General features: G+C 36.2%; 1 non-coding gene across 1 annotated transcript; it reads left to right on the top strand.

The window, feature by feature from the left end:
- Positions 1-18,712: 18,712 nt before the first annotated feature.
- Positions 18,713-18,819, top strand: LOC111883939 (small nucleolar RNA R71). Its single transcript, XR_002847551.1, has one exon. It is a non-coding gene; the product is annotated as a small nucleolar RNA R71 (small nucleolar RNA).
- The last annotated feature ends 8,750 nt before the right edge of the window (positions 18,820-27,569 follow it).

Raw genomic sequence — 27,569 nt, forward strand, 5'->3', positions numbered from 1 at the left:
GCCAACCCTAGGGTTTTCGAAATTTTCCTCCTCCCCAAGATAAGATCCTTAATTTTGGGTATTTGGATAATCCTATATCTTGTAATTATCTTTTAATGGTTTAAATATGGTAATTAAAGATTTTTAATTATCCCATCCCATATTTTCGAATTTTAGGGGATTTAAGGGATTAGGATAAATTAAATTAATTGTTTAATTTAAAAGATAATCCTTTTAGATTTGATAGTTTAAATTACTTGTTTAATTTAAGGATAATTATTAAATCAAGAGTTTTAATATTTAAAATTTTAATTTAAAAAGTCTTAAATTTCGAAAATTTTAAAATTAAAATTAAAACCGTAGTATTTTGAAGTGTTTAAAATACACCCTATACTACTATATTATTACAAGATTATTATATATATATATATATATATATATATATATATATATATATATATATATATATATATATATATATAACTAAAATGCTAGTCTTACCGTTAGTAGGCCTCATTCACGAAGCCGGTCTATAGGGGGGGGGGGGGGGGTATAAGGTTATGGCTTATAAAATGGCCGTTTAATGGGTATCCACTCTTACCCACCGCTTCCTTGATTGGTGGAGGGTCAGTAGCCGAACGGGTAGGATAGGGCAATCCTCTCCTTATTAATAAGTATAATGAATCTATATAAAGTAACTAAACGTTTTTACAAAATTCCCAATGAAATTACACTTTGCACCCCTTGCTAAGAAGTTAGTGGAGCGTTTGTGGTTAACCGGCACACTAATTGGTTCTAAGAAAAGGTGGGAAAGGGTGACTCATTGTTTGTGATAGTTTGATGGAGCGTGTGTGGTTAACCAGCACATCGAATAGGTGACTGTAACAATGAGGGCACCATGTACATTTGCATGGTTATTCACACCCGCTTTGTGATCCTCGGCATCCCAGTCACAAACTAGAGGGGCATATCGAGATTTAAACATGCCATTGAAAAGTTCAATGAATCTCAAATGAATCTAGGAATTTTCAATACATTTAAAACTTAAGCCTTTTATGTTTTTCATGGGGGAAAATTAGTGAATCGTCATTCACATACCTCCAAATTATTTGCATGTTGAATTACGGCATCCTTTTCTAATGTGTAAATAATGTTGTTGGATCCTAGCCCTAATTTTGTCATTTCGGGTGTTTAATTAGGGATTCAATTCTAATCAAATTTTGTTCCTTTTTATTTGCAGATGTCTAACGCAAACGCAAACGACGCTGCTCCTGTTTCATTCCCGCTAATGAGCCTATGTCAAAAAGTGACGTTTGATGGATCGAATTTCAACGAATGGATAAGATACATTCGCATGATTGCTCGTTACGAGGACATAGAATATGTCCTCGATGAGAAGCTTGAAAAGATCAATCCAGAAATCGCTACTCCCGAAGAAATGGCCGTCTTTGAGACCCACGAGCGTGACACAATGAAAGTTCATTGCATTATGCTGGCCACTATGAATCTTGAACTCCAAAAGTCCTATGAGGACATGTATCCATATGAAATGCACCAAGATTTGCTGGAGAGGCACTACCAAAGCGCAAGGCAAGAGCTCTATGAGATCATCACTAACATGATAACCGCTAAGATGGGAAGTGGAGAGTCCTTAACCTCGCATTTGCAAAGGATGTAGAGGTATGTTGATAGTCTTCGCATGTTAAATGTTAACTTTGGGGAAGATCTAGCAATCGACATCATTCCCCACTCCTTGCCCTCGTGCTACAACCAATTTAGTATGACCTACCACATGAACAAAGAAGAGGTCACCTTAAGCAAACTCCAAGGGCTCCTAAGGACTGCTGAGAGAAACCTCAAGGACAAGTCCGTTGCATTAACTCCCACTCCACCCACTGCTCCTGCTTTGGCAATTGGGTAAGGGAGGGGCAACAAGAGGAAGGTTCCTTCAAAGATCCACCACAAGGGAAAGCCCCAAGATGGTACCTCTTCTAGTAGAACCAAATTTGGTTCTGCTAAGCCCAACTCAAACCCAAAGGAGGCAGAGTGTCACCACTGCCACAAAATAGGGCATTGGAAGAGAAGCTGCCCGGAATATCTGCAAGCCATCAAGGATGAGAAGATCAAGCCGTCTTTCGCAAGTATTTACAGAATTAAATCTAATGATTCATCAAATGCTATTTCTTGGGTTCTTGATACAGGATGTAGTTTTCACATATGTTCTGATTTGCAGGGACTAAGAAGAGATAGGGATGTGGAGCGTGGAAGAATAAATCTAATCATGAAGAACAGAAGATCGTCGCCTGTCACAAAGATTGGAGTGTATTCTCTAGCTCTTACTAATGGATTAGGTTTAGATTTAAATAATTGTTGCTATTTTCCAGATATGGCAAGAAACATCATTTCATTTCATGGTTTGTTTTGACAAGGATTTAGATATTCGTTTGATAATGAGAAAGGTTCGATTTATGCTTATCTAAATGGTGTTTTATATTTTGAAGCATTGCCTTGTAATGGAATTTATGAAACTGTTATGGTTGTAGATAACCTAGGAAATGATGTATTGTGTGTGGATTCTTCCAATAGTATGTATAAAGCATGCTTGTGGCATTGTCGTCTTGGACATGTCAACAAGAAACGCACAACCCAACTCCAAAAGGATGGAGTGTTGGAGTCATTCAACCTTAGGGACGATGACGTGTGTGAGTCTTGTTTACTTGGAAAGATGACCAAGTCACCCTTCACTGGCACATGTGCAAGGGCTGAGGGTCTATTAGATCTCATACACACCGATGTATGTAGTCCCTTTAGATCAACCACAAGGGACGCGAACCACTTCTATGTGACTTTCATCGACGATTATAGTAGATATGGGTATATCTATTTAATCAAGCACAAGTCAAAAACCTTTGAAAACTTCAAAGAGTTTAAACAAGAAGTAGAGAATCAATTGTGCAGGAAAATCAAGATGCTTCGATCCGATCGAGGATGAGAGTATGTAAGTCTTGAATTCCACGACTACTTCAAGGAATGCAGAATAGTTTCGCAATTGACGCCGCCTAGGACACTGCAGTTGAACGGTGTGGCTGAGAGGTGTAATTAAACCCTGTTGGACATGGTTCGTTCCATGATGAGTCGTGCTTCAGTACCTATCTCATTCTGGGGGTATGCCTTAGAGACTGCAACACATATCCTTAACTTAGTCCTTACAAAGAAGGTTGCCGAAACACCTTATGAGATGTGGACTGGGAAAGCTCCCTCGTTGGCACATATCAAGGTTTGGGGTAGCGAGGATTTCGTAAGACGAGAGACTTAGGACAAGCTCGAACCTCGTAGTGAGCGGTGTATTTTCATCGGCTACCTGCAGAAATTCTGTGGATATCTCTTCTATAGACCGACTGGCAATGTTGTCTTCGTTGCGAGAATAGGGTTTTCCGAGAGCAAGAACTCATAAGCCAAGGGGATAGTGGGAGGCAAATCGATCGTGAAGAAATTCAAGAGTCAAGCGATGAAGGAACCTCTAACGCTGGCGCTCAACCCGAGGAGGAAACTCTGGTTGAACCGATTGACGAATCCTTACCTCTTAGGCGTTCCGAAAGAGTTAGAGTTCAACCCCAATTATATGGTTTTCATATTACTACAAAAGGGGACACGTATATTAGTGATAGTACACTAATAAATTTAGATGAACCTAAAAGATATAAGGAAGCCACGACAGGCCTAGAGTCTGCAAAATGAAAAGAGACGATGGACAGCGAGATTCAGTCCATATACGAAAACCAAGTTTGGAATTTGGTTGACCATGTGCCTGGACGTAAGACGGTAGGGTGCAAGTGGATCTTCAAGAGGAAGACCGACATGGATGGGAATGTGCACACGTATAAGGCGCGATTGGTTGCGAAGGGCTTTACTCAAACTCTCGGAGTTGACTATGATGAGACCTTCTCACCAGTTGCCAAAACAAAGTCTATCAGGGTTATGCTAGCCATTGCTGCATTTCATGATTATGAAATATGGAAAATGGATGTCAAAACCGTTTCCTTAATGGGAAGTAGACTGAGGATGTTTGCATGGCTCAGGTAGATTGTTTTGTCAATGTGAAGCATCCCAATAGTGTGTGCAAGCTTGAGAAGTCCATTTATGGACTTAAGCAAGCATCTCGCTGATGGAATCTTTACTTTGATGAGAAAGTCAAAGAGTTTGGGCTTGTATGTAGCGAAGATGAATCATGTGTATATGTCAAAGGCAGTGGGAGTATAGTTAGCTTCCTCGTATTGTATGTCGATGACATACTACTCATAGGAAACGACATCCCGACACTACATGAAGTTAATTCCTAGCTCAGGAAGTGATTCGCTATGAAGGACCTCGGAGAGGCTTTCTATATTTTGGGAATAAGGATAGTGAGAGACCAAAGTAAGAGACTAATAGGACTTAATCAGAATACTTACTTGGACAAAGTGCTAAAACATTTTAGTATGGAAAAATCAAAGAAGGGAGAATTACCAATCCAAAGTAATGCCAAGTTGAGTAAGACTCAAAGTCCGAGTACTGAAGCCGAGATAGCAGAGATGAGCTAAGTACCTTACGCTTCTGCAATTGGCTCGATCATGAATGCTATGAATTGTACTCGCCCTGATGTGGCCTTCGCTTTGAGCATGGTCAATAGATATCAAGGGAACCCTGGAAAAGCACATTGGACCGCAGCCAAGAATATTTTTAAGTACCTTCACAGGACAAAGGAATGGTTTCTAGTCCTTGGAGGGAGTGATAACTTAAAGGTGCGAGGGTATAGTGATGCCAGTTTCCAGACTGACAGGGACTACTTTCATTCACAATCGGGCTGGGTCTTTACCCTTAATGGAGGACCAGTGACTTGGAAAAGTTCCAAGCAAGAAACCGTAGCTGATTCAACATGTGAATCAGAGTACATTGCAGCGAGCGAAGCGTCAAAGGAGGCGATATGGTTGAAGAACTTCATTGGAGACCTTGGAGTTGTACCTGCCATAAAAGAGCCTATGGAAATTTTCTGTGATAATGAAGGAGCGGTTTCCTTGACCAACGAACCGAGGGATCATGGTAGATCTCGACATATCGATAGAAAATATCACTTTATCAGACATCGGGTAGAAGAAGGACTCCTCGTAGTAAATAGGGTATCGTCAGAGGATAACCCAACAGATCCGCTTACGAAGGGACTGAGTAGGGTTAAGCACTTGCAGCACGCTAGGAGCATTGGGCTGAAGGATGATATTAGTTTGGATTAGATAGTTTAGAAACATGTAATAGATAAATGTAATTGACATTTGATGATTAAATAAAGGAGTATTATTTAAAGTTTCTTTATTATGTTAATTGTTTCACTTTGCATGTTTTGACTTCCTGAATAATTGAGTTAATTAAGAATAAATGAATTATTCAAACGGTCCACAGTCGTTCATATGTTGGAAGTAGGTATGAATGAAGACTGTCATGAATTGGTGTAGATTGCCTGAAAGGCATTAGACATAACAAAGGTTTGCTACAACGTTCATGAGTGCTTATGAATAAGTTTTGAGCATTGGAATAAACCCGTGCTTGCTAGAATCACTTCATGGAATTTATCACGAGTGAGCGCAAGACGATAATATCATATGGTCTTAAAACCAAGATATATGTTTTATTGTTTGCTAATTGATTGTGTATTGATAATGCGAAAACGCATCAGTAACTTGATGTCATAAAACGCATTGTTGTGTATAATTTGATTAGTGAATAGTGAATGCATATAAGTTGAAGTTTATTTTTTCCTTTTATCCTAAGAGGGTAAAAGCGATATCAGGGCCCCTCGATGATTTGATTTGACTTATATGTCAGGCCCAGTCAGGAATGAATTGATGTGCTCAAATAAGTTCTATGTCAAATGAATCTGAGATCGAGAAATAAACTAGTGGACAATAAGTATGACTATGTTCCATGAAATTTTTCACACAATATCTGAAAAAGAGGACTGTACGATCCCTTATCTAAATGACAGGTTACTGATAAGATTAGAGTTCGACAACGTCTTTGAGAGCTATGATTGCTAATCGAGTTATGCTTGCATTTATGGTTACTAGACTTATCCAAGTGGCAGACTGTTGGATTAGTGTCTAAGCCCGTAAGCATATTTGGTAAGTACTTGACCCGGTTGTGCATGGTCCTTTTGGGTTGCCTTCACCAAAGCAACTTGACTGGAGAAATAATAGGGAAAGAGGTTATTATGATTTATTAATATATTATAAGAATAATATATTAAAGGAGAAATCATATTTGTTTAATTACTATTGGTCAATAATTAATTAAGAATTAATTATGTGATCAAAAGTAATTAATTAAACTAGAGGGGCTGAATTGTAATTATGTAATAGTTGCAAATTAGGGCAATGGAAGCCCTATGGATAGGGTGGACGAATTCAAGAAGATAAGGCCCTAGAATTCGTCCAATGATAAGGCTTCTAGAATTATCTTATGGGCTGCTTGGTTGTCAAGCAACCAGATAAGGATAAGGACTGAAACCCTAATCTCAACCCTATATAAGGACCCCTTGGCTAAGGAAAATCGGCCACTTGATCCCAAGAAGACCTAGAGCTGATTTTATGCCTCTCCCCTACCTCTCTCTCTTGCCTCTCCATTTGCTTTTGGTTTTTGTGGCCATTAGAGGTACTACACTTGTGGTACTTGCTTTCATAGACAAGGAGATTGAAGAATTAATTTGTTATTACAATATAACAACAAGAGGTATGAAATTCCTTTTACCATCTAAATTTCGAAATACCTAGATGTATGCTAGGGTTCTTCTTGTATTCATAATGTTGTGTATCTAAGAGTGAAAAAATAGATCGAAATCTATGGTTGCATGCACACATAGGATTGTTTGTATAAAACCTATTAATAACTACCGTTTACGCATAGCGTTGGAGTAGACCAATGCATAACATAATCATATAAAAAAACCCACATGTATCTAGGTTTGAAGAATAGAAGATATTATTTATGCGTAAATAATTATGCACTAGTAAAACCACCTAATGTAACTAATTATTACTTCCTAAGGCAGTTTACCTTTTTGAAAATAGAATAGCACAATAGTCGGGTATGGAACAAATGGAACAGAATGCACCAACTACCTAAATTACTATTTAATTAAGGAAAAGGGTTTTCTCTAGTTTTGCAAGAATAGAAACTTAATTAACCTAACTAACTATTATCAACTAATGAAACAAAAACTAAATTCGAAAGCAAGAAACACAAAAGACGATTTTAACCAAGGTAATTAAGAGACTTTTGTTTAGCTTCGATATACTTGCTATTATGGTTGATTTATGGACGTGCAATGGATTAATGCTTTGCTGGTTACATATTCCTAAGATGATCACGTTAATGTTTACTAACTTAATCCCTTTGTAAACAAGTTCATTCATATGGTGATTAAGCTGATAAACTAACAAGTTTACTAGTGTTCGGTTCGAGTTAAATTAGGTTCATAATGGATTGATTAATTGGGTTTATTAAATAATATCAATATATGATTGGTCATCATATATTAGCTCCTACAATTATTTACCCACTTTTCTATTTAAACCAAGTTTTTTTGTCAAAACACTACTCCTATAATTTAGCAATTCACATAGATCATAAGATTCAAGTTCAATCAAGAATGATGGTCATGTAAACTTACTTCAACTCAGAAATAAAAAGAAAACGTAGTTCTCAACTTCTCATAAGCATAGAAGGTTCTTTAATAAGCTAAATTCAAGACATCATCCAAACCATAAAAAGTCAAGCAATCTAATATAAACGAAAGTCATAGGTTTTTAGGCCATGATTTCAGCAAGTAAAAATAGAAAAACAATATTCAACTTAATAGTCATGATTAAACTCAAGTAGAAAAACATAATACGAAGTTGTATAGGCTCAAATATCTCAAATCCAAGCTATAATCAATCTTTTGCAACTCCAAGCTCCAAAATATGTTCTTGGCCTTCAAAAGATGTCAATAGCTCCAGCAAAAGTTAAAATTTTGGAAGATTATGATATATATATATATATATATATATATATATATATATATATATATATATATATATATATATATATATATATATAGTTTTCTCAAAATCAAACCACCACGACATGGTAAGTCCACCATGTTGTGGCCTTCGTGTTTATCCACTATTCATCAAGTCTTCTAGATACATCGGGGTAGGCCTGTCAAAAAAACCTGAAACCCATTCTACCCACCCGACCCGTTTCGAATTCGGGTAGAATGGGTCGGGTAGAACGGGTAATGGGTGCGAACATTCTGGTAATAGGTTAACCCGATACCAATATAGGTCGGGTTTTAGGTATGAATATTTATTTTCGGGTATACCCGAATACTCGAATTCGTTTTTTAAATAATACCAAATATATAATGCAGTCATGTACGTACACTTCAAATAAAACAAAACCCTTCATTTCCTTCTTATGAACGACGGCTCGACAGTCGACGCAAACTTTCAAAGGGAATACGACATTGAAGCTGAAGTCCTGAACTGTCATCACAATTCTCAGTTTCTCACTATTGCACAGAATGTAATTAAAAAAGTACATAACATATTATAATGATTTGTATTGTTATTATATATGTACTTGTTAATTGTATGGAGTATTTTTCTACCCGATTCTTTATTAAACCAACCAACATGTAAAAATAAAAAAAAATTATCAATAAGTGTCATTTAAGAAATTTTCGGGTATACCCGATAATTACCCGAACCGACCGCAAACCCGAATACCCGAAACCCGAAAACCCGAATTACAATATAGGTCGGGTATCGGGTATTATTTTCTTAAGGAAATACCCGTTCTACCCGACCCGTTCTACCCGAAACCAGAAAATTTTACCCGTTCGACACCCCTACATCGGGGAAATCCAAAATGCCACGTTCTAGGAATATCACCACAACATGGTAAGTATATTTTTCTTCATTTTAGCCTTGATCCTAATTCCCAGGTTCTAGCTTCCTTTTTGCTCCGAGCATGTCTTTTACCACTACAACACATCATACAATAGATTAAGTACCTTTTGTTCTATAATGGGCATAAAAATGGCTAAAAATATTAAGATATGATGTAAAATATGTCTATAAATATGCACATATTAAAATACATCACACTTAATCTTTGCTTGCCCCCAAGCAAACTGATTTTTATCTTACTAATATCGCATAAAACATTCCATTTAAAACCCAACCATTGTCCCAATATCGCAATGCAGGTATTAATGTCTATGATTCCAAAAAACTTCCCACTTCTAGATACTCACAATCCTTGTGAACCATCACCCCTTAGCTTATATGACATTCATTATTGCAACCCTCCGAGTCCATCCCCAAAAATCTTTCTTAACCTCAAGGTATTTTTGGTTATACTACCAAACATACGTAAATTCTAGAAATGGGGATTGTTCTTAACAATGTGAAGAATTTTTGGATCTGTTCCGAGATTGAAACACAACTAAGATTGAATGTGTTGCTTCATATGCGTGCTATTCTTAGACCATTTGGATGCAATTTCCGTTGGTGAATTACGGTTTGAATTTTCTTCCCAATACTCCTGAGTCTCTCTTAAAATGATTCGTTTTTAGGAAAAAAAAAATATTTTTTTCTTTCTCTCCTATGCACAAATTAAGGGGGAGAAATCAATATATATATATATATATATATATATATATATATATATATATATATATAAAATTCAAAACAAAAATCCAAAATATGTCCTTAATTTTTTTTTTGTAGGTACTATTTAGGAAGTGATATGAAGCTTAGTGTTAAAGGGTAATCTAAAATTAGTGTATGGTACTAAAACTGAATTGTGTAGACTCTATGCTCAATGTGCTGGTAGGCATAAAGGATTCAAAAGGACTAGAAAAAGCTGAAAATGAAAGGATTTAACTGTGTTAACTCATCTGGACTTAGATAGTTTTGTTTGGACTGACTACACGACGCTCAGATAGATTGAGCAGTGAGATAAACAAGGGAGCCTGCGAGATACATTAAATTCTTATGTACCTAGAATTATGGCTTAACATTTCCTAGATGTACGGACTTATGTCCATAATTCCGGTACTGATAGGCGATTGGGGCTTTTTGATAAAGTAGGTATGTAGGAAATTATTTTCTTGCTTTCTATCTGTCAGTATTATGTTTCCTCTTTTGCGCGATGGAAACATATTCGACCTGGAATGCAACATATGCAACTCTATCTTCATGCATCTCCTTATCTATGCAATTCTTTTTATCTGTTAGCCATATGTTGTCCCCTCTACGTGATCGGAAGATCCGACCTGGGACATAACATATACACCCTACTATCTCTCTAACCCTCTATCTTTGTTAGTCACATGTTGTCCCCTCTGCGTGATTGGAAAAGATCCAACCTAGGGCACAACATATGCACTTCTATATATATATATATATATATATATATATATATATATATATATATATATATATATATATATATATATATATATATATCTTCTCTCTTAATGATTGAATAGTCACCTAAAGTAAGGAGTTCTTTCGAAGTTCTTGATTACCGGGGTATGTCGGGAAGTGGGGAATAAGTTCTAGTGCATCTAAAATTGAACCATTTAAAAGGTTATTTGTAGATCTTGCTGCTGAATTTAAGTGGACAACAATATCCTTGGTCGTCGTTAGCTAAACGGTCCATTTAGGAATATACGTGCAATGTCTTGTCACATATAATCTGTATAATTTGTCAATATCCTTCGTGTTTAAGTGGACCACAATATTTGTGATTGACCAGAGCTAGACATGCAGGTGTATGCTGATAAGATATTAAATTGCTTGACAACTTTGATCCCAAAAGTGTTTGTTTTGTTAAATTTGTTCATAGTTTTACTCTATGCACAAATTTAGGGGGAGAATTAAAAATAAATTAAAAATCAGAAAATTAAAAATATCCAAAAATATGTTTATTTATGTTTTTTATTTCTTTTTCAAAAAAATCAAAAATCCATATATATATATATATATATATATATATATATATATATATATATATATATATATATATATATATATATATATATATATATATATATATATATATATATATAAACTTTTGAGTGTATTTTATTTTTGGTTTTTTACTTCTTAGTGATTTCTATTGTGTGCTAAGTTTTTCTTTTAGTTTTGTTTTTATCTCAATTTTTTTGTCTTGAAAAGCAAATTCAAAATCAGAGAACTCAAAGGAAGAAGAGGCTCAAGGAGACAGTATCAGAAACTTCTGAGCCAAGGTTACATCCTTGAACAACTGTGGTGAGAAAGGTCTTTATGATTCTATGATCCATAGAGACTTTCTAGTCAATGGTTACTTTTCAAGGCGCAACAGTGATCATTGAAGAATTCCCATTCGAAAGAACAAGAAATGAAGATTATTTTTCAACACACAATCTTTCAACCCCAGAAGCAAGGTGAAGTTGTACTTGAAGTTATGTGACAGATTGCATTGAATACTCCTCAGTCAATTTGTTGCTATCTGTGAACCTGCTGAAGTGATCCAGAAGAATCGGTCACTCTCTTATTCTCTCTAAAGATTCTCAAGTAGAAAGTGCTGATTTTCGAGAATCCTTACTAGAATCCTCCACATCCAATGTGCGTTCAAAGTCAAATTTTTGAAGAAAAGCCCAACTGTTCAGGATGAAGTCATTCATATAGAAGATTAAAATGTTTATCTTGAAGTTGTGAAGAAATCGAAGATTAACGCTGAAGCCAAGCATAAAGCAAAGATTGAGAAGATAAGCAAGCTACAAATCTAGGGGGCTTGTTAGGTCATAAGAAAAGAAATCTATAAACCAAGGGGGATATTATTAGGTCTAAATTTATGGTTTATACTTTTCTTTTCTCGGCAGTTATAGTTTTCGGTATAGGACCGAAATCAGTCTTGGGTTTTCGGTTGGTTGGATTGAAATCATGTGATTTCTATCTGGCCTTTGGGTTTTGGGCTTGGGTTTTGTCCATATGTACAAATAGTGTGTTATTAGGCGTGTTTTAGAAGAAAGACAATAGAGAAGAGTGTAGGAATGTGATTTGGGGCTTCTATTGTCATATTAATGTGTTCTAGAGAGAGAAACAAGGAAAGAACATGTGTGTGTGTGCGTGTGAATCTTGTGTACTGGATCATTATTGAACATTATTGTGTGCATTGAAGATTCATCTTCTTCTTCTTATTCTTCTTCTCCATTCTATCTTGCATCATCCACTTGATTGGGATTCCACACCATCAAGTGGATCTGATTAATACATCAAGTAAATTTAGGGACTTATAATCTACACGGAGGGTAGAACTTTAAGATTTTTCATTGATCCGAGAGCATGTATTTAGACATAGTCATTTTTCCTTAGTCCGAGAGTATGGAGAGGACACAGTTATTTGTCATTAAACCGGGATCATGGATTAGACATAGTCAATTGTCCCTAGTCCGAGAGTACGGAATGGGCATAGTTATTGATCCAAGAGCGTGGATTAGACATACCTGATCTGGGAGTATGGATAAGGTAATGATGTTAATTTTAGATCCAAAAGTATAGATCGTGTCGTTGTGAGGATCGACGGGGTTGGGTAAAATTGCTTATACGAGGCGAAATTGTATATATTGTGAGTTCTAAAACATATATATATATATATATATATATATATATATATATATATATATATATATATATATATGATATAACATTGTGGGATTGAAATCCTTATGTACTCAGTAGGTTTCCCAACCTGACCCACTCAGTTTATTTGTATCACATGTATCGATACAAAGACACATTACACCGAGAAATTATAGAAGATGTAAATCGTTAGTGTAAAAGAATGTGAGGTCTGTTTATACTTATTTTTCTGTATTTACAATGGCATCCTAAAGTTTTAATATAACAAAATATATTTCTTCGGAAATGATTTGATAATATATTTATCATGTTTTCTGGGAACAAATTCCGCAATATAATTCTTCAAAATAGATACTCTCATTTTTAAATAAGCTTAAATAAAATTTTTAACATGACCGTGAATTTGGGGATGTCACAGACCCCCGGGTTGATTTTTGCAACCTCGATCGTGCATTATCTGTAAAAGAAACATAGAAAACCATTCCAAACAACCAACTAAAAATTAGAATGTTAAATAGTTAATATAAGTTGAATAAACAGTGTCCACGACGAGCACCACGATGAGTCGTCATGGTCGACAAACAGTTCGTGTATCGGGACTGTAATCAAACAAATGCAGGCGATTTAAACTAAAATCAAGTCCTGGGTTTTACTTAGGGAATAAAAAGACATGTTTTAGAGTAAGATTCATAGCAAAAACACCCAAAATCAAGCCCGATTGTACTAATTTTTGGAACCCTAACTAACTGAATCCCTAAATAAAAGTTCATTGCAACAAATTCATACCATAGATGCAACAATACTCGATTATTACTATGACAAGTGGGTTAAAAATCATACCTTTTTGTTGGAAAAGCTTTAAATCGGAAGAAGAAAAGTAGAGGATTTCTAGGGAGGAGCAACACGGCAAGAATGAGGAGGAAAAGTAAAAGAAGAAAATGATTTATTAAGCTTAAAAAACCTAAACTTGACTACGGGTGAAAAGTAACCATGTCGTGGTGAATTATACCACATCGTGTTAAATAAAATAATTTATTTTAGGCAATGTTTTCATAAAAACCTCCACTCCACACTCATTCCATGCTACTTTTCTCAACAAAATCCATAAAGAGATTCAGAGGAGTGAAAAATCAACAAAGTAAAGCAAAATAAGCAAACAAACAAAAATAAAGCAAATAAAAGAAAAGGAAAGAAAATCCAAACTCTAAACCACAGGTTGCGTCATACAAGCACTTTTTTTTGGGATTCGTGAGCCAGACTCCTTTCCGCTCTACATTGATGTGGTTACTGAAAACATCATGTTTTCTCCTTTAGTCTCCTCAATTGGCATTCCTTCCTCATAATGCTTTACCCGATGTCTACTAACCTTGAAAGGATTTGCATATCTTACAATTAACTCTATAGCCCCATGTGGAAATACTTGTTTGATAATAAATGGCCCGTCCCAATGTGTCTGTAGTTTCCTAGGAAAAAGCATCATTCTTGAGTTATAAATGAGAACATTTTTCCATTATTGAAAATCTTCGTGTACTCTCAACCTTGCATCATGCCATTTCTTCGTTTTGTTGTTATAGATCAAGGGGATTGTGGATGCTTGAGTTCTCAATTCCTCTAGGGCATCCATTTGCATTAGACGATTGCTTCGTAGTTCAGCTAACTCATAACTGCAAGTCTTCAAAGTCCAAAACGCCTTGTGTTCAATTTCTACTGGCAAATGACAATTTTTACCAAATACCAACCTATATGGTGTAATACGAATCGGTGTTTTAAAGACAGTTCGAAATGCCTACAATGCATCATCTTACTTTCCCGACCAGTCCTTGTTACCACCAACCGATAGTTCAACACTTCTTTTTAACACCTGATTTGTGACTTCGGTTTGCCCACTTGTTTGGGGATGATAGGGTGTTGCAAATATATGGTATACACCATATTTTTGTAACACTTTGTCTAGTTTTCATTTGCAAAGTGAGTTCCTCGATCACTTATTAAAGCCTTTGGAACATCGAAACCCAAAAACAACCTCTTTAGGAATCGTACCACCACCCAAGCATCATTTGTTGGTAAGGCTTGTACATCCATCCATTTTGAGACATGGTTAACTGCCACTAGTATATACTTATTCCTTCGAGAAATCAGAAATGGACCCATAAAGTCGATACCCTAAACATCAAATACTTCACAAACTTGGTTGTTATTTTGGGGTATCTCGTTTCGGGATGAAATGTTGCCCAATCGTTGGAACGAATCACATTCCTTGAAAAATTGGGTGGCATCTTTCAAAATTTTAGGCCAATAGAATCTTGAATCAAGTACCTTCTTTGTTATGTAATGCGCTCCATGATTTCCTCTGGTGGGCCCGTTATGACAATGCTTCAAGATTTCCAAACTTCCCTTCCCAAATTTTATGATACATCATCTTATCATTCCATCTGCGCAACTTCTAAATAGATATGGAAGTTCCCAAAAGTAGAACTTAATCTCTGAAAATAATTTCTTCTTTTGTTGATGAGTCAAACCTTTTGGACGATAATAACTAGCCAAATACTTGGCTATATAAGCATACCAAGGCACCTCTCTTACAATTACCATTAGATATTCTTTAGGAAAATCATCTCTAATCTCGTGGACTTCTAATTTCTCCATTTTTGGGTTTTCTAGTCTCGAGAGGTGATCTTCCACCAAATTCTCCAAAACCTTTTTATATCTAGTCTCGATGTAAAATTCTTGCAAGAGTAGCACCCATCAGATCGATCTTGGCTTAGCATCCTGTTTGCAGAAAGATACTTAAGGGAAAAATGAAGGGCATAATTTGTCAAAAGCATAAACAACAGCAAGGAGCTTCTTTTCAATGGTAGTATAATTTCTTGAGCCATATTTAATGTCTTGCTTGCATAATATATAGGTTGAAAAGGCTTATCAACCCTTTGTCCAAGGACCGCTCCTACCGCAAAATCACTTGCATCACACATGAGCTCAAATGGGAGGTTGCTACTCGGGGCGATCATAATTGGGGTATTGATTAATTTCTCTTTCAATAATTGAAAGGCTGCAATACATTCGTTTGAGAAGTCGAATGTGGCATCTTTCAAAAGAAGTTGGGTTAATGGCCTTGTAATTTTCGAAAAATCCTTTATAAATCAGTGGTAGAATCGCACATGGACCACAAAACTTCTTACCCCTTTTATATTTGTTGGAGGTGGTAATTTGGCTATAGTGTCAACCTTTGCATGTTCCACCTCTATCCCTGATTTGGAGACTTTATGTCCCAAAACAATCCCTTCTTTGACCAAGAAATGACACTTATCCCAATTTAAGACCAATTTGGACTTTTCACATATTGCAAGCATCAAATCAAGGTTGGACAAGAAATCATCAAAAGAGGACCCAAAAATAGAAAAATCATCCATGAAGTGTTCCATGAACTTTTCAACCATATTCTGGAAAATAGCCATCATGCATCTTTGGGACGTGGCTGGTGCGTTGCATAACCCGGATGACAGTGATCGATAAGCAAAGGTCCCACTTGGGCAAGTGAACGTGGTCTTTTATTGTTCTTGAGGATCAATAGGGATTTGAAAGTATCCTAGAAAACCATCTAAAAAGCAGTATTAAAGGCGACCGGATAATATTTCGAGCATTTGATCAATAAATGGTAAAGGAAAATGGTCCTTGCATGTGGCATTTTTTAGCTTGCGATAATCTATGCACACATGCCAACCGGTTACCGTTTTCATTGGAATGAGCTCGTTTTCTTCCTTTGTTCGTCATGCCTCCTTTTTAGGTAGAACGTGTACCAGACTCAACCATTGGCTAACCGATATTGAGTAAATGATACCGATATCCAAGAGTTTGACTACCTCCTTATTCACTACTTCTTGCATGTTCTGGTTTAATCTCCTTTGGCGTTGCACCACAGGTTTTGCTCCCTCTTCTAAATTGATTTTATGTGAACAATATGAGTGACTAATTCCTTTGATGTCAGTGATCTTCCATGCGATGGCATTTCTATGTTTCTTGAGTACTTCAACTAGGCTTTCTTTTTCGTGTTGTGTGCGATTAGCTACTATGATGACTGGCTTCTGTTCATTTTCTTCCAAGAATGCATACTCTAGATGTTCGGGAAAGATTTTAACTCGATTTACGGGTTTTGTTCAGTGACCGTGAGGTGGGCATCTTGCCACTTTGTGGTGTTGTAGCTTTTTATGTTTGATCGAGTAAATTTAGATTCCCACGCCGTGGTGTCACTACCACATCATGGTGATTCTTCACTTGCCTTTTTCAACTCGTTGTACGTGCTCTCTTCCAGTAGCTTCTCTTGCTCTTGTATCTCATGTTCAACATCAACATCTCTTTCTTGTAGAGCCATGTACCCCTCGGTTTCCTTTTCCTTCCATCCCCCAAACTCCTTCTCCAAAATTTCATCGAACACATCTACCGAGAAAGCCATATCATCACTTATCCTTGATTGTTTTATTGCTCTATTAACCCCAAAAGTGACTGCTTCTTCTCCAACTCAAAGAGTGAGTTTGGATTCTCTTATATCAGCCAAGGCTCAGGTAATGCTAAAAAAGGGCCTTCCAAGAATAATTGACACTTGTTCGGCTTCCTCAATGTCAAAAAGAATAAAATCTGCAGGAAAAATAGACTTTTCAACTTTGATTAAGAAATCTTCAAAAAAATCCTCTTGGAACGGTCACTTTTTTATTTGTTAAGGGGATGGACATGCGGATTGGTCTTGGTTCCGGGGGTCAAGCTTCTTAAAGAATGAATAACGAATTAAGTTAGCACTTGGTCCTGAATTGGCTAGAGCGTCGCTTATGGCTAATTTCTCAAATTGGCATGAAAGTGTTAAAATATCCAGATCAATCATTTTCTTTGGTAGCATATTCAACATTGCAGCTGAGCAGGTTTCATTAGTACTAGCTTCGATATTTCCTTCATCTTCTATCGGTTTGTTAGGTTATCCTTAAGAAACTTTGCATACTTTGGCATTAATTTGAGCTAAGGCTTCATTGAACGGAATATTGATTTCAAGGGATTTGATTTGATCTAGGAACTTCTAGTAGTCTTTAGCATTTTTATCTTGTTTTGCTCTACTGGGAAAGGGAGGCGGTGGTTGCTATGACTTCACGGGTTCAAAAATTTTCTTTTCAGGTGTTTTCCATGTCATGGTGTCATCACCACATTGTGGTGACTGTTCAGTATCCTTTTCTTGACTTGATTTTCACCTTTCATGCTCATCATCTAGGTTATTTTTGTTATTAATAGTCATATGGGTAGCAATTTTCCCACTTCTAGTTGTAATGGCCTGGATGTGAGCTCGTTTCGGGTTTTGTTCGGTGTTTCCTGGAAGTGTGCCTGGTAGTATTTTGTTGAATTGCTTTAGTAATTGTCCGATTTGTTGCTCAAGGTTCATGATTGCAGCTTGCTGATTTCCAAGTACTGCTTCGGTATCTTCGTGTCTCTTATCTGATGCGGCAAAAAAACGAGCAAGAATTGTCTCAAAATTAGGTTTCTTTTCAGGAGCTGGTTCCTCTTTTTGGTAAAAGCCTCTTCCTTTTTATTCATACTTCTATTCCTTTGCTTTCTTGTACTCATCATAAGGTAACCACTTACTTTTGGGCCTTCTACAGTCTTCATCATAATGATCACCACTCGAATAGCAAACTTGGGCCTTTGGGTTTCCACTTTTATCAATATCACAATCTTTAGTTAAATGCAGCCCGTTACAGTTTTCACACCCCACTCGTATAACATCAATTTTTTTGATCCATTTTAGTCATCCTCCTATCCATGTAATGAACATCGATAAGACCGTTGCCATGTCATCCAAAGCAGAATTCATAATTCCTCCAGTCACATCTTGTCAAAGTTTATGATATTCTCTTGAATGCTTGGAAAATTCCTCGATTAGCTCCTTTATCATGACCGGTTTTTTCTTTGTAAGTGGCCCTTGAGAATCAAGGAGTTTCCTAGTAGTGAAGTTTACGCCATCATAGATAATCAAGGCCTCTTGTTAAATATTTAGATCATTTTGAGGACAGTTTGTAAGCAATCCTTTATAATGGTACCATGCCTCATACAGTGACTCTCCCGCTTGTTGCTTAAAATTTGAAATAGCCTTCTTGAACCTGGAAACTTTAGAAGGTGGGCAAAACTATTTTATGAACTCTTCATGCATTTGTGTCGAAGTTGTTATTGTTCGCGATGGGAGTGCCATTAGCCAATCTTTTGCTACACCCTTAAGAGTAACAGGGACCATTCTTAGCAAAACTATCTCTCTTGGTATGTTTGGTATGTTGAAGTAGTTGGCGATGTCATTGACATCATCAATATGCTTTTAGGAGTCTTCATGGTCTTTCCCATAGAAGCGTATGTCGTTCAATTGATCAGGTATGTGTCCTATTCAGTTGAAAGCTGGTTGTGTTGGGAATTATGGGTTGCACAAGTCCTAGTCTGTTCTCTTCATGCATCTATCTCTTGTATGCCTCCATCGTCATGTTGGCAATGTCCATTATGTTGGCTTTTGGCTCGCTTTTAGGTTCACTTAATTTCTCTGATCCTTGTTCGCTTTATGGCACATAACCTGACTCCATTTTGTTAGGAGTTTTCTCAAAACTTGTAAATTCACTTTCTCGATTTCTTTTGCTTGATTCTCCGAGTTTGGTTGTCTTGTTCTTATGGAATTCTGATTCAAGATCGTCAAACAGTGGTATCATTGGTGTGATTGATCCTCAGGTCATAAATCGCATAAAAGAAAAACAAATGAAACATGTTAAAAGAACAAAACACAAAATAAAATTAAAACTGTTACGACACCACGACGTGGTGCTTATGACGACAACGTGGTAAGTCAAACAGAAAAAGAAACCTAAATGAAAATTTAAAAGAAAATAGACAGAAAATTTCCTAATAAAATAGCATATTCAAATTAACTAAAAATGGGCCGATCCCCGGCAATAGAGCCAAAAACTTCATGCATAAATGATCATGCACTAGTTAAACCAACTAATGTAACTAATTGTTACTTCCTAAGGTAGTGTACCTTATTGAAAATAGAATAGCACAATAGTCGGGTATCGAACACAAGGAACATAATGATTAGTAAATTTTATCTACAAACTACCTAAATTACATTTTAATTAAGGAAAATGGGTTTCCTCTAGTTTTGCAAGACTAGAAACTTAATTAACCAAACTAACTATTATCACCTAATGAAACAAAATCTAAATTTAAAATCAAGAGACATAAAAGATGATTTTAACTAAGGTAATTGAGAAACTTTCATTTAGTTTCGATATACTTGCTATTATGGTTGATTTATGGAAGTATAATGGATCAATGCCTCATTGGTTACCGATTCCTAAGTTGACCAAGTTAATGTTCACTAACTTAATCCTATAGCGAACAAGTTCATTCATACGGTAATCAGCGGATAAACTAACAAGTTTACTAGTGTTCGGTTGGAGTTATATTAGACTCACAACTGATTGATTAATTGGGTTTATTAAATCAATTCAATATACGATTGGTCATTATATATTAGCTCCTACTATTATCTACCCACTTTTCTATTTAACCTAAGGTTTTGGTCAAAACACTACTCCTACAATTTTGCAATTCACAAAGATCATAAGATTCAAGTTCAATCAAGAATGAATGTCATGAAAACTTAATTAAACTCAACAATAAACATAAAAGTAGATCTCATAAGCATAGAAGGTTCTTTAATAAGCTAAATTAACAAATAACCAACTAGACATCATCCAAACAACAAATCTGACCATAAAAAGTCAAGCAATGTAATATAAACGAAAGTCATAGGTTTTTAGACCATGATTTCAGCAAGTAAACATAGAAAAACGAAATTCAACTTAATAGTCATAATTAAACCCAAGTAGAAAAATATAATAGGAAGTTGTATTGCCTCAAATCTATCAAATCCAAGCTATAATCAATCTTCTGCAACTCCAAGCTCCAAAGTGTGTTCTTAGACTTCAAAAGACGACAATAGCACCCACAAAAGTTGAATTTTCGGGATGATTATGACTTCTATATATAGTTTTCCCGAAATCAGTCCACCACATCTTGGCCTTCGTGTTTATCCTATATTCAAAAATTATTCTAGATCCATCGAGGATATCCAAAACTCCAAGTTGTGGGAATGTCACCATGACGTGGCAAGTATATTTTTCCTCATTTTAGCCTTGATCCAAATTCCCAACTTCCAGCTTCCATTTCGCTCCAAGCATGTCTTTTACCACTACAACCCATCATACAACAGATTAAGTACTTTTTGTTCTATAAAGGGCATAAAAATGGCTAAAAATATTAAGATATGATGTAAAATATATGTATAGATATGCGCATATCAAAATACCCCACACTTAATCTATACTTGCCCCCAAGCAAACAAATTTTTATCTTATCAATGTTGCATAAAATAATCCATTTAAAACCCAACCATTATTCCAAGACCACAATGCATGTATTTGTGTCTATAATTCCTAAAAACTTTATATTCCTACATACTCACAATCCTTATGAACCTTCACCCCTTAGCATATACGACATTCATTTTTGCAACCCTCCGAATCCATCCCCAAAAATGTGACATCCCCGAATTCACGGCCAGAATAGACCGGTTTTGTTTATGCTTTTAAAATAATTTTAGAGTAAATCCATTGATTTAAAAGAGTTGCGGAATTTGTCCCCAAAAAAATACATGATAAATAAGGTTTATCAAAGCATTTCTTAAAGAAATGTATTTTCATTATATATCAAAACTCGGGATTTCATGTTTCGATACAGACACAAAAGCATAAACACTAAAACATAAACCTTACACAGTTATATACAACTACTGGCCTATAAACAAAAACATCTTCACAAGTTCTCCAACTTATGCTCTCGCGCCACTACCTATAATACAAAGAAACTGAGTGGGCCAGACTTCGGAGCCTAGTGAGCATATATGGTTTTCAACCCACAATAAATAGTTATATTTAATTTCACCAACCAACAATAACCGGATTACCCATTCCCGTTATCCTCACTTTACATCCCTATGACAACAACTATTACAAGGGACCTAATCTAGGATTTTCATCGAGATGGACACTACTGCAAAGGGGTTTCCTCAGCAATGAATGTCCTAAGGAAACCATGAGGGGGATAGAATACAACAAATGAACACCCAAGTTCACTACACCTACAGGTTATGAGTCTGCCAGCGTTCCACTGAACTGTCAAGAAAAGTCTGTGGTCGTCATCCATATTCTGTTGGACGACTATATCACAATAACATTGAGACCTCTCATCATTTTTATTTCATCACACATTATTATCTACCCATGTTCTACCCAACATATTTGCAGATATAATATACTTGTTTATATACAGCTTAAAACATGTATAACATATTCATTCAATACTCATACCACATAACAAATAGTATATAGTCACATAGCACGTATCTCATAGAATATAATTCATATATGTGTATTATTGAAAAGCAACTACACACTTACTCATATCATATATCTAATACATTCATCAATACTTGTATTAAAATCGTGTATATGAAACGGACTATGCACTCAGTTGATAAGATTATTATCGGATAGCACTACGGCTCTAAAAGCAGTAACTCTTCGATGAATCCGGGATATCTTCACACACCGGGCTTCTCGTGGGTAGAGCTTCGGCTCGGAAACTCTTTTCTTCTCAAGATCTTCAGAGCCTTGTGACTTGCTTTGGGTGTCGGGATGGTACCGGGGATTCGGGGGTACTTCAAGACGGCTAGAGAGAGTATCGGGAGTGAGAGAGTGGGGAATTAGCAACCATGGCCAGTTGCCCTTCAACTTCTATTTATAGGGTTGAAAATCTATGCTCACGTCGTGAGCTCGATGTCATGGCGTTCGTCATTAGGACACGTTCCCTAGAAGACGTCCATCCCCTGCTCACGTCGTGAGCTCTGACGCAGGTGGAAATTCGTGCCCCAAACTTTAGAAATTCAAATCTTTCTCATACGACCTCTGTTTTTAACGTTCTTTATATGCATGCGTAGATGAGATTATGCTCTACAACTTTCGTTTAGACTCCGTCGGCTAATTTTGAATTTAACTTTTATTATATTATTTTTAGTAGGCCGGGACAGGAAAACTCCATTAGAAATCTATAACTCCTTCATCTGACGTCCGTTTTCGTCTGTCTTTTTACCGTTGCATTACTATCGACGTGATCTTCGATTCTCTGTAAGGACCTAAAAACGGATCTTTACCAATGATCAAGCAATCACATAATCAAATAGAATAAGAAACAATGTAGAAACATAATTGAAACAAGCTTGCACACGCTTATATTGCATAAAACGTCTGGTACAACTTGCTCTCTATGACCGTGAACTATTATGGCACCAACAACCATTAATGACCTACACAACCCCTATATATAGTGGACTTGGGCCGGACACTGGGTTTACACCGTAAACTAACAAACAACCTACCAAAACCTCATAAAGACTCAAAAGAACTTATTACAATGAAAACCTAGACTCAAACCACTAACTAGACCCTTCATTCTCGTTTAGATTGTTTCGGCTAGAAATCACTTGATCTCATATTCCAACTTTGGGCTGCATACTGCTAAGTCGAAACTTCGAAAGATCATAACTTCCTCATACAAAGTCCGATTTAGAAGTTATTCTTATGCACGCTCTCGGTTTAACGTATTCTATGAATTTCGTTTAGGTCACTAAGGCTAAATATCGCTCTATCGTAAACTCACTATTTACGTCATGTAGTGTCGTACCAGTTCTGTCGCGAAACTTCAACATGTCATAACTCTTCGTTATAACTCGGATTTCGGCATTCTTTATATTTTCAGAATCCTCGTAATGACAACTACTACTTCCTTCATAGATATTGGGCTTATCTAATATTTTATTATTACGCTTATTTTTATTCTTAATTCATTTAAGCCACATAATTAAGCATAAAACACATAATACTCAACTAATACATTTTTATTATTTGAAAATGAGTTACAAAGGTTAACCTAGACTATTACATCAATATTAATGCCTAGCCTAGAAACACGGGCGCTACAAAAAATCTTTCTTAACCTCAAGTTCTTTTTCATTAAACAACCAAGCATACATAAAATCTAGAAATACTTACAACTTTGATACCAAAATGGAGCTCTTTGGAGTTCATCTCTATTTGCTTTTCAATTTCTTTGAAGTCACCACCTTCTTGTTTGATTTTTGTATCTTCAACTTTTGATTCTTCAGAATTTTGATCTTTTGATTTAATACCTTGACAGCTCCAAAATTCTTTCAACTTTTTTTAATTTCTCTCTTTTTATCTCACTTTTTTTCACTCAAATCCTACATGCTTAAGCAAGGTCAAACTTTATTGGTTAGAGATATTAGTCTAAGTGCAATGACTACATACGCTCTCTTGGATGGATTTCACGTACACGTTGCAAAACTTATTACATCATATAAACTACCAGATTATCTTTCATATATCATGGATTTTCACTAATAATGGGAAGTCAAAAATACACTATAACATGTGTTGGCTCAGGTAAACATTTGGGCTCTCATCGGATCATCCCACACAATACTAGCAAAAAAATTTAATAGATAGATTTTCCTTAATTTAAGATACTATTTCAAGTTTATATGAATGCATATTGTAAAAACTAGCAATGCAAATTTTAAAAGTCAATGCATTTTCCTAATGCAATAAACCCCTACCCCACACTAGATATAAGTTGCAATGTTGACCGTGTTGCTTGTGTGTGAGAGCTCGCCCATATGTGTAAAAATGGAAGTGTGTGGTTGCTATGGAGCTCGGCTTGAAGACTTGGACATGTTGTAATTCGTAAGGTGTAGGAAAAAGACTTGAAAAGTTGATTTGGAATAGTCACCACATCGTGGTAGAGAGACCACATCATGTTAGGTTTGTGACAAATAAATTGTATTTTCCGTACCGATACCACGACATGACAATTGTGACTACTTCGTGGTGGGAGTAAAAAAGCGAAAATAAGTGCATTTCTCAACATATTTCTTCAATAATTTGGTCACTAATAATGATGTGAACTTTTAGAAACGTGACTCATCAGCCTGGTGAGTCAAAATGACTCTATATATGCTCAAATCCGCCTCTCTCACCATTTTCCTAACCCCTCACTTTAACTCATCAAAGTCTCTCGCACAAAATACTCCTCTCTCAAACTCAAACTTCTGGGTAATAAAGAGACAAGAAACAACAATAACATGGAAACAAATAAAACATTCAAATCCTAAATTACCATCATCTGAGAAAATAAAACACACCAAACACAAATAAACAAAAATAAAATTTTCTTAAATCCACTCAAATAAAAAGGATAATTTTACTCCTCATCATCATTTCCACCACTCCCACTAGCTCCTCCTCATTGCTCTTCCCAAAGCTTGTGCCATGTAGGAATATACGGGTGCGAGACCGGATACTCGCTTGGACGTTGTAGGATATGTTGCATTAAAATATCAAGGTGTATATTTGTGTTGTTGACACCTCGCCCTAAGTTGTCTTGATACCAGCGCAAACAACATTATACATGTCCATGGGCAACCCATCCTCAATAGGAATGATGGGTGGCTCTTCTTCATGATCGTCGGGCGTTTGTCTTACTCGCCTTCTGGGTTGGTCTCGTGGGCTATCATTTGGAATAGAAAAGTTACCCAACTCATTGTCTAACATAATATTTGTTTGTTTGTAGAGGAGTCGACTAAAAGGTTTACTATGCTCCAATGTCAACGTAAAACTTTCTCGTTTCTGGAGAACTCCAAAAGACCTTGCCAACCTTGTGATCAACATTCCCCCATAGAAAGGTGACCCCCGACAATCTTTTCCTGCCTAGGATGCCAAAAAATCAGCCACATGATAAGGAATGTCAATAAGTTCCTCCAGAGTAATAAGGCTCCACAAATAAAAAAAAACATCCAAGCTTGGGACCGTGTCACACTCTTGCCTTTGATTTATGGTATTGGTGATCGAATGGTTCAAAATGCAACAGAGAAGAGACCGAATTTCACTTTCGTGAGCTGTCTCAGATTGGTACACTCCATTGGATATGGATGGCCAGTAGTAAACTTCCTTGAACTCATCAGTCGACTTGAGACATTGAGCAGTAAACTCAATCTATGATTTCATGTGCACCTTAGACAGAAGATTAAGCTTTGTCCTCATTGCAAAATCAGCTAAACTTAGTTCTCTTCGTTCACCCCCAAGTAAAAAAGTATTGTTTTTGGATCATGGATACCTATTTTTCTTCGGAAATGCACCGTTGCTAAAAATTCCCCACACAATTCCTTATACACGATCTCTTGAATGTGGAAGAGTCGTCTCCAAGCTATACACACGAACCAGCCTTGGACCCCATCAAAAGATTTTTTGAGAAACGGTTCAATTTCCTCTGATAGGCTCATCTTGTCCATCCAAGATCAACTAATCTCCGCCGGTACAAGCACTCTCTGTTCCATCAACCATACAAGTTTCATGTTCCATGAAGTAATCTCTAAGGGTGGGTTGGTTAGATACTTAAATCTCTATTAAGTACTCATGAGTGTTAGCGCAATCTCTATGTTATGTCCATTCACTATGGACAATCCACTAATACTCATGAAAATCTTGAATCACTACTTACTTCGAAAAGTATGACCAACTGTGGATGTTGGAGTAAATATATACTGAAGTGGGTTCCAAACATGGAAAAGCATAACAGGGTGATATGTTAATCGAAATGACTGATCTGCATCATATATTAAGATCTGTACTTAATAATCTCTATATAAAATTATCACTTATGCTTTTCTAGTTCTCAAGTTTAAAACAAACTAAACTAAATGTGTTTAAGCCAATTCACTTGCAAATCTAATGCCTCTCGACTTTGTCTGACTGTCAAACTTGGTCAGCTATATTGGCTGATGTAATGGATCGACAAGATTATCTTCCGATATAACTTTTTGACTTTGATGTCTTTACTTTTAACTCACTATCAAATGTGTTGGTACTTACTGAGTATGCGTCTTGTGATCTTGTATGACTTGGGATCCATACTCGAGGTAAGCTTACCCTTAAAGTCACAAAGAACCTCCAAAAGGACCATTAATGATTGGATTTTAACAAAGATGTCACTAATGAATCTCTTTTAGTCACTTTGTTTTCTTTGCAATTTAACCAATTGTTATATACTCTATGTTTGTTAAATCCACTATAGTGTATTACTTGGTACTCTTTCAAGCTAATACATCACCATTCAGTAAAAGAACGAATTCCATCTGCTAACGAAATCGTCTTTATTAGTGTCGACCTGAGCATCAATGTAACTTATACAATGATCTCTTCTGTACTGTCAATATCATTTCATCTATCCTTCAAGGATACTTAAGAATGTTCTCGGTCTTCATTCGTCACTTCTCACCAAATTGATCTGATATAACTTGTCATTCTCAAGGCATACGAGTCATCAAATCTGGTACATGTCATGGCATATATGATCGATCCATAGGAGAAGCATGTGTGACATGAATCATATCCTTTAGCTCAATAGTAGAACTAGGATATTAGCATGGCTCAATGTCATGCCATATTTTATTAAGCACGAACCTTTCCAAGTTCTGCATGTTGAGTTTCCTCAAGAGTACATATACTTTGGCTTAATCGAGCGAATTACTTTGATCTATCTCCATAGATCCTTATAATTCATGTATTTTGTATCTCCCATGTATATCATAGCGAAAAGATTCCCATACCAGGCAAAGATTTTACACTTGCTAAGTTAGAACATAGTTTCCTACTAATCGTACACCATCTATGTACAAAA

The sequence above is a fragment of the Lactuca sativa genome, chromosome 7, assembly GCF_002870075.4.
Source record: "Lactuca sativa cultivar Salinas chromosome 7, Lsat_Salinas_v11, whole genome shotgun sequence".
Lineage (NCBI taxonomy): Eukaryota > Viridiplantae > Streptophyta > Magnoliopsida > Asterales > Asteraceae > Lactuca > Lactuca sativa.